Source organism: Silene latifolia, chromosome X, assembly GCF_048544455.1.
Source record: "Silene latifolia isolate original U9 population chromosome X, ASM4854445v1, whole genome shotgun sequence".
NCBI classification, from domain to species: domain Eukaryota; kingdom Viridiplantae; phylum Streptophyta; class Magnoliopsida; order Caryophyllales; family Caryophyllaceae; genus Silene; species Silene latifolia.
The window spans coordinates 41,786,555-41,798,909 of record NC_133537.1 but is presented as its reverse complement, the minus strand read 5'-3'; positions in this window follow the sequence as shown (position 1 = coordinate 41,798,909).

Here is a 12,355-nt window from a genome sequence, read left to right as displayed (position 1 = left end):
ATGCTTTCGACCGGATCGCTTTAGATCGGTCGGTTTCGTCTCGGTAAAGGTCTCGAAACGATGCAGAGATGTTCGGAGTCGCCACCAAGCATTTGTTGGATGCTTGGAACCCGTTCGAATCCACTTTATACCTAGGTCAATTAAGGCAAAAAGCGGTGTTTGACATAGGTACTAAAGATAAGGACTCGACCCCCTTTTAGCATTCTATGCCTAAAATGACTCTCGTACGCCCTGGATAAGGCCATCCACTATCCAAAGGTTCTGAGTAAGGGGTGAGAGTACGTATTGGGAAGCCCTTTAATCGGACACCCAATCCCGCCCGCCTTAGCGGCCTCTACTGATCGATCGTGGTTGTTTAAGTGCAAAAGTTGATAAAACGGTTTAAATGCATGAATGCGCATCCAAAAGTCTTAACCTAACATGTGAATATTTGCTAAGTCGGTTTGTTTATCCACATAGCATGAAATTGATGTCAAAGTTGGATTTAGATTGATTTGCATGTGAAAACGGAAATTAAACATCCATTTACCAAATTCGGGTTATGATGCTTAACACGATCCATTTGTTTGAAAAAGGGTGTCAAATGACAAAGTATAAAACGTAAACTTGTCAATCTGATCCGTCACGTATTTGGGTTAACCGTAATCGGGATCGTCCTAGACAAGTACCAAAACGGGACAGAACAGTGCCAGGCAACACCATTGGGGCGCGAGTCTATTAGCGAGAGAAGGGGCTCTGCCCAGGTTCTTAAAATATGAAAACAGGAGCTGCCTTGGGGCGCGAGCCATGAGCCGACCCAAGGGACGTCTCTTGGTTGTTAAAATGGTTGTTTAAAGCCGTATTTATGATGAAAGATTTGCAAATGTTGTTTGCATGACTCAGAATAATTACTATTGTGTTAGTAACATTCGTTGTCGGATTTGCATGTTTGAAAAGTATAGTTTACAAATAAAAATGTAAAATGTTTGATTTGAACTAAATATGTTAAGTTCATTTCTTTGTAATTAGTCAAGTTAATCATCGTACTCAGATTAAACCGACATGGTATAAAGAACCAATGATGATTATGAATTATGACTAGTATATTTACAAATGTAAACAAATGAGAAAATGGTAAATAAAATAAAAGGGGGTTAAAATACCCTTTAATTTGTAATTAACCAATAATATCATCGAGTCACGGAATAAACCGTCATGGTATATGGAACCAAGGATGATTTTGGCAATGGCCAAAATATGTTTATCATAAAAATGAATTAAAATGGAAAATAAAAGAAAAGGATTTCCTTTAAAATGTAATTAACCAATTAATTTCACCGAGTCACGGATTTAACCGTCATGGTATATGGAACCAAGGGTGATTATAATTTATGAATAAAAAGTTTGTCATAAATAGATTTGAAACATTTGAAATGGTAAAAACCGATTGCAAATAAGAAATGAAATACAAACACGTTTGAGTCTGACCCGAGAACCCACAAGAGGCGCGAGCCTCTTTGCATAGCAAAGGGCTTCTGTCTCGGGCCAAAACTCGGTTTTGGCTCGTCTAACCTATATTTGAATCGTGTTATGCATTGTTCATGCATATAAACTCATAAAAACAGTAGAAACATGAAATATGTGAGTTGTTTATACCCTCAAACTTACGGGTATTGATGTTTGCAAAGTAGACGACTTTAGAGACGGTTTTCTCGTTGTGACTAATCGCGATCAAAGAAGTTTAAAAAGGTGCCTTAAAAAAGGATTTTGTTTTGAAAATGAGTTGAAAATATGTTAATTAAAACATGTTGATTGATGAATTGAGTTGGTCAAATGGGTCGGTCGAATGCACGACGACGGTACCAAACAAAATGTGTAAGGCTTGTGTTTACGATCGGTAGGTCGTAAACACGTGTCGATTTTGTGACTTAGGAAGTCGGGTCTAGAAGTTTAAGGGAGAAGGAGGGGGCGGAATCTCGCGTGAGTTTTTTGGTGTGTGAAGGGTGGTATTTATAGAAAAATGTGGGGAGGTAGGTCAGTTGTGTTTGCTTAGAGGCTAAGCAGACACCCTAAAGAGGCGCGAGCTACCTTGAGATACAAGTGGGTGTATTGTCCCTTTCAATTCGGACGTGGCCTTTGCTCCATCCATTGTTTGGTTTGTGGTATTGAAATGAGATGTCGTGTAACAATATGGGCACCTAATAAGATGATTTTTGGTGTTACTTTAGGTAGGTGTTTTGTCTGCTTGACTCGGGTTTGACCCGTGTGAGTCGGGATTTGAATTTCGAGTTGGTTTTTTGCTCGGTGTCGGTTTCTACTCTAATTAGGGCCATTTTGATGGAAATGACATGATAAAGACATTCATGGCATTATTTTCGACATTTGAGATTTGGATTGACTCGGGTTGACTCAGGTTGACTTGAGTTGCGGGTTTCTGAGTCAGTTTTGGGTCCGAAGACGGTTTTATCTCTAAATAGTGTTATTTTAATGCAAATGAAGTTAGAAAACCATTTTTGAAATCATTTTTCATATTCGAGTAGTTCATTAAACCGTCTCATGTATAGCCAATCCACGCACGCATATGAAAAACACGTTACAGTCCGATCATCATCGGGTGGTTTTTGGAAGGTGCAAATACTGGGTATCTACAGAGCCCCCACTTTGACTGAGGCTTGGACATGGCAAAAGTCAAAGTATGGCCTCCAGGTCAATCGAAGATTACAACCTGAAGACCATTGCGACGTCGAGGCGACTCAAAAGGGTTTGAGCCAAGGACCTGCCATTGGGAAGGGCGACGTCGAGGCGACTCGAGGATTCGAGTCAAGGACCTGCTGTCGGGAACAGTTTAGAGTCTGTCAACTTCCGGTTTAGGTCGTTTAATGTCCATTAGACTACGTACAAAAGGCTCGCCAGCCATAAGAAGGAGTCATACCTGAGGGATCTTCAGGATATGTCCTTGAATCGCTTCTTGTGTGCTTGCGAAGGCTCGCCAGCTATTTTGATAGTGCGTTTTGAGGCTCGCTAGCCAAGTTGAAGGTCGAATGATCGACTGTGGGAAATAGCCTGAAACATCGGGCTTATTTCGAGATTTTGTTTGGTAATGAATTCCAACCAGGTTGACGTTGATAGGTTCGGCTAGGGAGCAACGAACTCTAACTTGATGGGTGCCCTAAACAAGCTCCGTGGGGATGAATCATGTAAGCAAGGCTCTCTGGAAAACCATTTAGGGAGAGCGCTGCGTCGGGATCACGAACAATTTTGCAAGGATCTTTGAAAGAACTGTGGGATTCCCATTTGAAAATCGGCACTTGCTGGGGAGTTAGAAACTTCTCAGGGCTTGCCGGGGATATGAGTTGTTGCTCGTTGGGAGGCAGCGTGTGCCATGTAATCGGCGGGGTTAAAGTTCTTGGACTTGATGGGTCGCCGTTTGTTGGGAAGAACCCAATACCCAGTTGGAGTGAGTTTGTCTTCTCAAGTTTATCTGCATGGTTAGTGACCACACAAATCCGCAGTCTCATAGACAAACACGTTGAATGCAAGCATATAAGCACGTAAGCACATAAGCATGTAATCAATTAGCACGTAATATCACGCATGAGGGGAGAAGAGTTTTGAAAGTTGTGAAGCTCAATATTGAGTCTTATTGCTCGTAAATCCGTGATTTGATCAATTGGAGACACGTGACCATTGTGACATTGACTCACACGGACGCATACTGACAGACTGACAAACAGACGGTCGTGAACGTAATACAGATACGGTATCGACACGATAAGTGGGTGACTCTGACAGACTTTGCACATGTAAGTGCAACTCCTAGCCAAGAAAGGGTGACAACGCGTATCAAATCCCTGAGGTGGAAGGTCCGCTCGGAAGGGGAACGCGAATTGATTAACTTCTCTAGACATCTTTGCCTTCGTTTGCTTGTTGGAGATCCCTTCTCGAGGTATGATGATTCGGAGAGCGGAACCAACTCCTTGTCATCGTCCGAACCGAGCCCTAGGCTATGGGCGGTTTTAATTGGACTGTATTTGAGACTCAAAAGATGTTTGAGGATAGAGGACGGGTGGCGTCTTAAAAGAGGAGCCCCCAGAGTGAGAAGGTGGGAATTTGACAAAACAGGGAATGGGTGACGTCTTAAGGAAGAAGCCTCCCAGTAAAGAGGTATAAGATTAATTTTTGTAGTTGGGTGGGCCGCTTTTGAGGATTTATGGTAATGGTTGAGGAAATAAGTGTGCGGTTGTGTCCCTGTTGGGGACTGCCTACGTATTCGCGTGTGTGCGAAATCAAACCAGATCGTAGTTCTGAGCTGGTTATTGAGGATTGAAAATTGGAAATGTTATGAAAGGAGTATGCGGTTGTGCCTTTATAACAGGACTGCCTACGTATTCGCGTGTTTGCTAAATCAAACCAGATCGTAGTTCTGCGTGTGTGTATAATGGTTTGCAAATTGAAGGTGTGAAAATTGAATGTGTGTGGGGTTGTGGGGTTGTGTGGTTGTGTCCTTGTAATAGGACTGCCTACATATTTGCGTGTTTGCGAAATCAAACCAGATCGTAGGTCTGCATGTGTGTTGATAATTGATTTTGAGGTGTATGGTTGTGTCCTTGAGGGACTGCCTACGTATTCACGTGAAGTGAAATCAAACTAGATCGTAGTTCTGAACGTGTGTGCCTAAGCGAGTTGTTAGGACCTTAAAGTGTGGGGGTCACGATGGTAAAAGCCGTTTGGTGACTCGTCTGAATGTGTGCCTAAGCGAGTTGTTAGGACCTTAAAGTGTGAGGGTCACGACGGTAAACTCCGTTTGGTGACTCGAGAAATTGATTTGAGATAATTCCTCCTTGATCATGAATCGAAGAAGTGTAATTTGTGAAAATGTTCCTTATCATGTGAGCACACTAAAAAGTGGACCCTAAGGGTAGATTGGGTGTGTCCCGTTCTCAGTAGCAAAGCATTCGAGGACTCCGTATCTGGGTCAAGGCGAAAAAGGGCTTCAACATTATGGAATGTGGAGCTTGGTAATAATTGGTTTGTTTGATAGATAAAAATCTGGAGTTGAGGGTAACGACGGTGAATTCTGTTTGGTGACTCGAAAGTTGATTAGAGATAAATACCTCTTGATCATGAATCGAAGAGGCGTAGTTTGTGAAAATGTTTCTTGTTACGTGAGCACACTAAAAAGTGGACTCTAAGAATTAAATGTGCATGTCCTGTTCTGGGGAGCAATGTTTTTTGAAGACTCTGTATCTGAGTCAGGGTGAAAGTGGCTTCGACATTATGGAATGTGGAGCCTGGTAATAAGAGGTTTGTTTGACAGATAAAGATCTGGAGCTGGTATTTTGTGGTGTTTAGGCCGATGGGTTACGGCTTGTAATGTGGTGCGAAATGGGGTCTCCGGCTTGATGTGGCCTGAGCACGAAATGGTTGGTAAATAATGTGGGATCAGATTCCCATGTCTGGACCTTAAAGGTTAAGGTGTGATATTACGAGCTTGAGGGGAATCCTCAGAAGCCTATATAGGTCTCCCTGTAACAGTCTCTAGAAGGACTTAGGGGTAAAGTAGTGTTGATTATGATCTTGAAGGGAATCCCCATGATCCTAGATAGGTTTCCCTGTAGTAGTCTTTAGAAGGACATAGAGGTGAAGCAGTTTTGATTATGATCTTGAGGAGAATCCCCAGGATCCTTGATAGGTCTCCCTGTAACAGTCTCTAGAAGGACTTAAGGGTGAACCAGTGTTGGGTTTGTTGTTAGTTGACGAGTCTTGAGCTCTTATTTTAGCTCTTTGACATTAGGTTTTGGTATTTGTGTTTTGTACTTGTTGATCCGGAAGTTTGGACGGAAGAAACGTCGGTCATGGGCTTTGGACTTGTTGGTCCTGGACTTGGTGTTTTGGACTGACTTGTTTGGTGTTTGGGACTTGTCGGTCTGGGATTTTGTGTGTTGGACTTGTTGGTCCTGGGCTTTGGACTTGTTGGTCCTGGACTTGGTATTTTGGACTCACTTGTCCAGGATTTTGTGTGTTGGATGCTTTCTTTGGATTTTGGCCTTTTTGAGGAAAGGGTTTCAATTTTGTTTTGTTTTGATGTTGGCTTGGGCCTTGGCTTGGGCCTTGGGTGAGTAACTTTGGTTTGGCTTTTGCTTTGAGTGAATTGCTTTTGGCTTTGGTTTTTGCTTTGGCCTTTCGCTTTGGCTTTGGGTGAATGGATATTGGCTTGAACCTTTGATTTTGGCCTTTCGCTTTGACTTTGGGTGAATGGCTATTGGCTTGGGCCTTTGATTTTGGCCTTTCGCTTTGGCTTTTTAGCCTTTCGCTTTGGATTGGGGTGAATGGATATTTTCTTGGGCCTTTGATTTTGGCCTTTCGCTTTGGTTTTGCTTTGGATACATTGGTTTTTTGGCGTCCTTCGTTCGAGGAAGGTGGAGGTGCAGACGGGGATGTACCCGTTGGTGAGCGGTTGATACTTGGTGATGAGATGTTTTTCTGGGGAATGGGCTTGCCTTCCGTCATTGGTCATGAACAAGGAGATGTTCTGGTTTGTTATCTAGGTTCGTGGTAGGATCCCTTTGATAAGAGCTCGCTCTAGATTGGGTGCTATTGAAAGGTTTCTATTGCCAGACATGGAATAGGTAAAGAGAATGGACACGGAGTTTCGAGTCCTCCGCTTACTCGGTACGGAACGTCATTCGAGTGTACTCACATTGAATTGGAACATATTGTTTGTTTTAAATCAATTCTCAAGTCAATTCTCGTTGTCAAAGGGAAATGGTAAAGGGAAGAATATATGATAGTTGGAAATTGTGCTTTTATTTAGATAAATAAGAAGTTATCACAGACTCGACGAATACATGTGACTCATGGGGACATCCCCCAGTTGTCATTTAGGAATAAAAGGACAGACACGAGGATAGATATGAGAAAGCCTAAGACTCGGACTCGGACTCACACTCAGTCGTAGATACAGAGTCCTAATCATCATCTTCCTCCTCGAAGGTCTCTTTCGCAGCATCCAACGGCTTGAATGTCTGGTTTTGAGCATTGACCCACTTGAGCACTTCACTCTCGTTGTTGGGAATAATATGAGGACAATAGTCCAAGAGGCTTTCATCTCCTTGCAGAAAGAGATGTTGATTAGGGTTGTTTTCATCAATTGGTTGGCTCAGGGAAAAAGCTATCAGTTCATGATTGTCGATCATATTTTGAATAACATGTTTCAGTTTGAAGCATATTTCAGTGTCATGGCCTTTTCCTTGATGATATTGGCAATAGGCACTGCCGTCCCAGAAACGGGTCTTTCTCTGTTCAGACGGGTCCGGAGTAGGCCCGATTGGTTGTAGCTTCCCTTCAGTCACAACTTTTGAAGAGTTGCAGCATAGGTTGTGTTGAGGTTGGTGAATGTCCTTTGAGAACGTTCAACCTTGTTGTTTGACTTGAGACATCCAGGAAGATTGTCTGGACAGAGAGGTGCAACTATGATTTTGCCAGCCTCGATCATATCTTTAATGGCATGCTTGAGTTTGAAACAGGTTTCGGTCCCATGGCCCTTGCCTTGATGATATGGCAATAGGCATTTATGTTCAGAAACGAGTTCTTTGGTGTTCAGTTTTGTCCGGAGTCGGACCAATGGGTTGGAGCATTCTTTCTGAAGCAAGTATCTCCAGAGCGGTGCCATATGTTAATCCTAGATCTGTGAAAATCCTTTGATGTTTTCCTATGGTTCCAACATTGGTGTTCTTTGGGATGTTTTTGTGAGTTTTGTTTTCGTTTTTGTCAATCCTGGGCGGAAGCAGGATTTGGTTGTTGTTGATGGGAAGTTTTTGGGATGTTGCTTTGTATTTTGAAAGGGATTTTGGTGAAGCCATTTCATGTTCTTCATTGGTAGGTTCGTGGGTGTGCGAACCGTCGGATGACTCCTCATTTTCAACAGCTGTTGGTTGGTGAACCAAGGGTTGGTTTCCTTGATGGTCAGGTTCATTTTCGGTACTACCAAACCTCTTCTCCAAATTAGCTATCCGAGTGTTCAAATCATCGATAGCCACTTGCAGCTTTGAGAATATGTTGTTGATAGAGACGAAGAGCATTATTATAGCGCTTTGTATGCCATCTTCGTCAATTGCATGAATTTTCTCATCCTCAGGAGAGATGAGATGAGAGCAGTCTAGGGAAGATTCCTGACTGTGTCCAGTAGGGTTTTATGGAGGGTTGTTTTTGTTGTTTGTTAAGGGAGGTAATGGTGATTTTCCCTTTTCTATCATATCAAGGATGACGTCTTTTAGGGGGAGACACTTTTCGGTGTCATGTCCGCGACCTTGGTGATATTGACAAAACAGTTTTCCGTCCCATCTATGTCCTCGCTTGTTTGGTAGAGGGTCTGGAGTTGGACCAATCAGTTTGAGCTTTCCTTTGGAGATTAGCCTTTCCATAGCTGTGGCATAAGGCATACCCAGATCAGGGAAGGACCTATGAGGTCGCCTGGTTTTGGTTGGTGGAGCACCTAAGGAATTGACTTCAGTGGTTTTGATAGCCCTCCAACTAGGGTTGGTTTTGTCGTTGGCAAGTAGTCGGCTATCAAGGAGCTTAACCCTTTGCTCAAAATCGGAAGAGGGAAAATTCCCGGCTATCATTTTGTCCTCAACTTGGGAGAGACGAGTGCTCAAATTTTCCACGGTAGCTAGGAGTCGAAGGACCATGTTGTTGTTTTCAGCAGAAGTCATGGCGGATGCAGATTGATCGACTTCTTGAGTTTCTGGATGACGATTGATGGCACCTAAGGGATTCCTATTTGACATAACGATGGGCGTTATAACTTGTCTTGGCAAGGGATTGCACAAACAAAGGCAAATGCGACACATATGTATAAAAGGTAGTTATGTCGTGAAGACGCGATAGTGTGACCGAGTTCATTAAAGATCGTGAATGACCTCTTGTGTTTGAACTCTTGGTGCATGACTTTGAACTTAGACTCGAGTGTCGACTTTGGCATAGTGATGCCTAGAGAGACGACTTCTGACTTAGTTTGGATGTGTGTTGATGGCGTGACGCCGTTAGACAAGTCATGTACACAAACTTGACCTTTGACCCGTAATGTAGGGGAAAGACGGGTTTAATATCCGACGGACATTGACTCTGCTAATTCCATTGGAGATGCCTCGACAATTAGGCGACACGACCTAGACCAGAAGATAGGTACTAAATTCGGCAGAGACTCGACGTTATCTAGACGACTTGACTTGAAATCGACTAGACTCTAATTGACTCGAGGCTGAATCCGAATGGTGGACTGAAATTTTAGAAAATATAAATTTTCAAAAGATTCATTTGTCGTTTTATGGACGGCTTCCGAAGAGTAGAGATCTTTAGAAGGGCGGTCAGTTGAAAGGGTTGTTTTAGGTTTGTTTTCAAAAGACGGTTGAGTTTGAGTATGCAGCGGCTCTGAAAACAACGTGTTGTTTCCGAAGACGGTTTTTGAAATTCCGAATTACGGATTTGAAAATCGAGAATTGAAGAATTTGGAATTGTCATCACAATGGCCATGAAAACGGTTAAATTTGTTTTCAAAGAATTTGAAATTGGGTTGAAAATTCGAAAACGGTTAAATTTGTTTTCAAAGATTGAGTTTTGATTTGAAATTTGAAAACGGTTAAATTTGCTTCCAAATGGTTTGAAGTTGGATTTGAAATTTGAAAACGGTTAAGTTTGTTTTCAAAATATTTTGAAATTGGATTTGAAATTTGAAAATGGTTAAATTTGTTTTCAAATGGTTTGAAGTTGGATTTGAAATTTGAAAACAGTTAGATTTGTTTTCAAAGATTTAACCTTGAATTGAAATTTGAAAACGGTTAAATTTGTTTTCAAAGATTTAATTTTGGATTGAAATTTGAAAACTTTTAAATTGTTTTCAAAGATTTGAAATTGGAAATTATGAGGATTGAATTCGTCATTACGACGGGTTAGAAAACCGTTTTTGTTTGAAAATTGATTTCGAATTTTAAAAATCCGAGGGTAGAATTCGTCATTACGACGGTGTAAAAGGGCGCTTTGAGAATGCAACGGTCGGCGAGGGACCGAGGTTTGAAACGGCCATTATGACGACGTAAAAGGGTATTTTGAAATGGTTTGTGAAAACCGAGTTTGAAATCGTCATCACAATGATATGAAAAAGGTGCATTTGAAATTGGTTACAAAAACCGGGTTTTGAAATGGCCATTATAACGGCATAAAAAGGTGTATTTGAAAAGGTTGTGAAAACCGGTCTTGAAAATCGTCATTACGACGGCCTAAAAAGGTGTGTTGAAAAGCAACGGTCGGCGAAAGACCGAGGTTTGAATTGGCCATTATAACGGCGCAAAATGTGTTTTTGAAAACGGTTGTAGAAAACCGGTTTTGAAAGTCGTCATTACGACGACCTAAAAAGGTGTGTTGAAAAGCAACGGTCGGCGAAAGACCGAGGTTTGAAACGGCCATTATAACGGCGCAAAAGGGTGTTTTGAAAGTGACACGTAAGGACTTATGATCACATAACACATAAGCACTCACAGTTTCATTATATTATGCATAATGCTGACACGAGTTTTGGCTTAAAAGGGTGGGTTACACACCAAGCAATCAAACCCCGATTTTCGAGAGAGATACCAATCCAAACAAATTGTGTAAGGAGGGTGCCCTAGCCTCGTGCTCGAAAGTGATGAAAGCTCTTTGACGAAACAGAAATGTGTAACGTCAACGGTATGCTTGACTCAATCGGGATTCAAGACGTGGGGATGATAAAACTCACGCCGACGAGATGAGCCAATTGGTCGAAAACGGTTAGGTTGTGGGCCCGGACAAGGAACCCGACTTATGACCGTAATATCAATTAATGCACTTTAACCACGATCTCGTTCGAGTTTCACCTCTAAGGATCACAAAGACAGAAGTGTCTTAGTTTTCAACAGCGGAGTCGCCAATCTGTCGACATGGGCCACAAGACGATCTGTGGATTTGGACCACCTACCGATCTGCGGTCACGGGCCACCTGCACGCTAAGCAAATATGTGGACATGCAGCGGTCTTTTGAAAGCCACGCTCGGCGGCGTAAAAAAATGCTTTCGACCGGATCGCTTTAGATCGGTCGGTTTCGTCTCGGTAAAGGTCTCAAAACGATGCAGAGATGTTCGGAGTCGCCACCAAGCATTTGTGGGATGCTTGGAACCCGTTCGAATCCACTATATACCTAGGTCAATCAAGGCAAAAAGCGGTGTTTGACATAGGTACTAAAGATAAGGACTCGTCCCCCTTTTAGCATTCTATGCCTAAAATGACTCTCGTACGCCCTGGATAAGGCCATCCACTATCCAAAGGTTCTGAGTAAGGGGTGAGGGTACGTATTGAGAAGCCCTTTAATCGGACATCCAATCCCGCCCGGGTTAGCGGCCTCTACTGATCGATCGTGGTTGTTTAAGTGCAAAAGTTGATAAAACGGTTTAAATGCATGAATGCACATCCAAAAGTCTTAACCTAACTTGTGAATATTTGCTAAGTCGGTTTGTTTATCCACATAGCATGAAATTGATGTCAAAGTTGGATTTAGATTGATTTGCATGTGAAAATGGAAATTAAACATCCATTTACCAAATTCGGGTTATGATGCTTAACACGATCCATTTGTTTGAAAAAGGGTGTCAAATGACAAAGTACAAAACGTAAACTTGTCAATATGATCCGTCACGTATTTGGGTTAATCGTAATCGGGATCGTCCTAGACAAGTACCAAAACGGGACAGAACAGTGCCAGGCAGACCCATTGGGGCGCGAGCCTATTGGCGAGAGAAGAGGCTCTGCCCAGGTTCTTAAAATATGAAAACAGGAGCTGCCTTGGGGCGCGAGCCATGAGCCGACCCAAGGGGCGTCTCCTTGTTGTTAAAATGGTTGTTTAAAGCCGTATTTATGATGAAAGATTTGCAAATGTTGTTTGCATGACTCGGAATAATTACTATTGTGTTAGTAACATTCGTTGTCGGATTTGCATGTTTGAAAAGTATAGTTTACAAATAAAAATGTAAAATGTTTGATTTGAACTAAATATGTTAAGTTCATTTCTTTGTAATTAGTCAAGTTAATCATCGTACTCAGATTAAACCGACATGGTATAAAGAACTAAGGATGATTATGAATTATGACTAGTATATTTACAAATGTAAACAAATGAGAAAAATGGTAAATAAAATAAAAGGGGGTTAAAATTAGACCTGGCAAACAGATCGGGTCGTGTCAGGTTCGTGTTCGTGTCACATGTAAACGGGTCATAAACCCTTCAACCCAAACTCGACCCATTTAAATCTCGTGTCGTGTTCGTGTCGACCCATTTACATAAATGGGTCATCAAGGCTCAACCCTA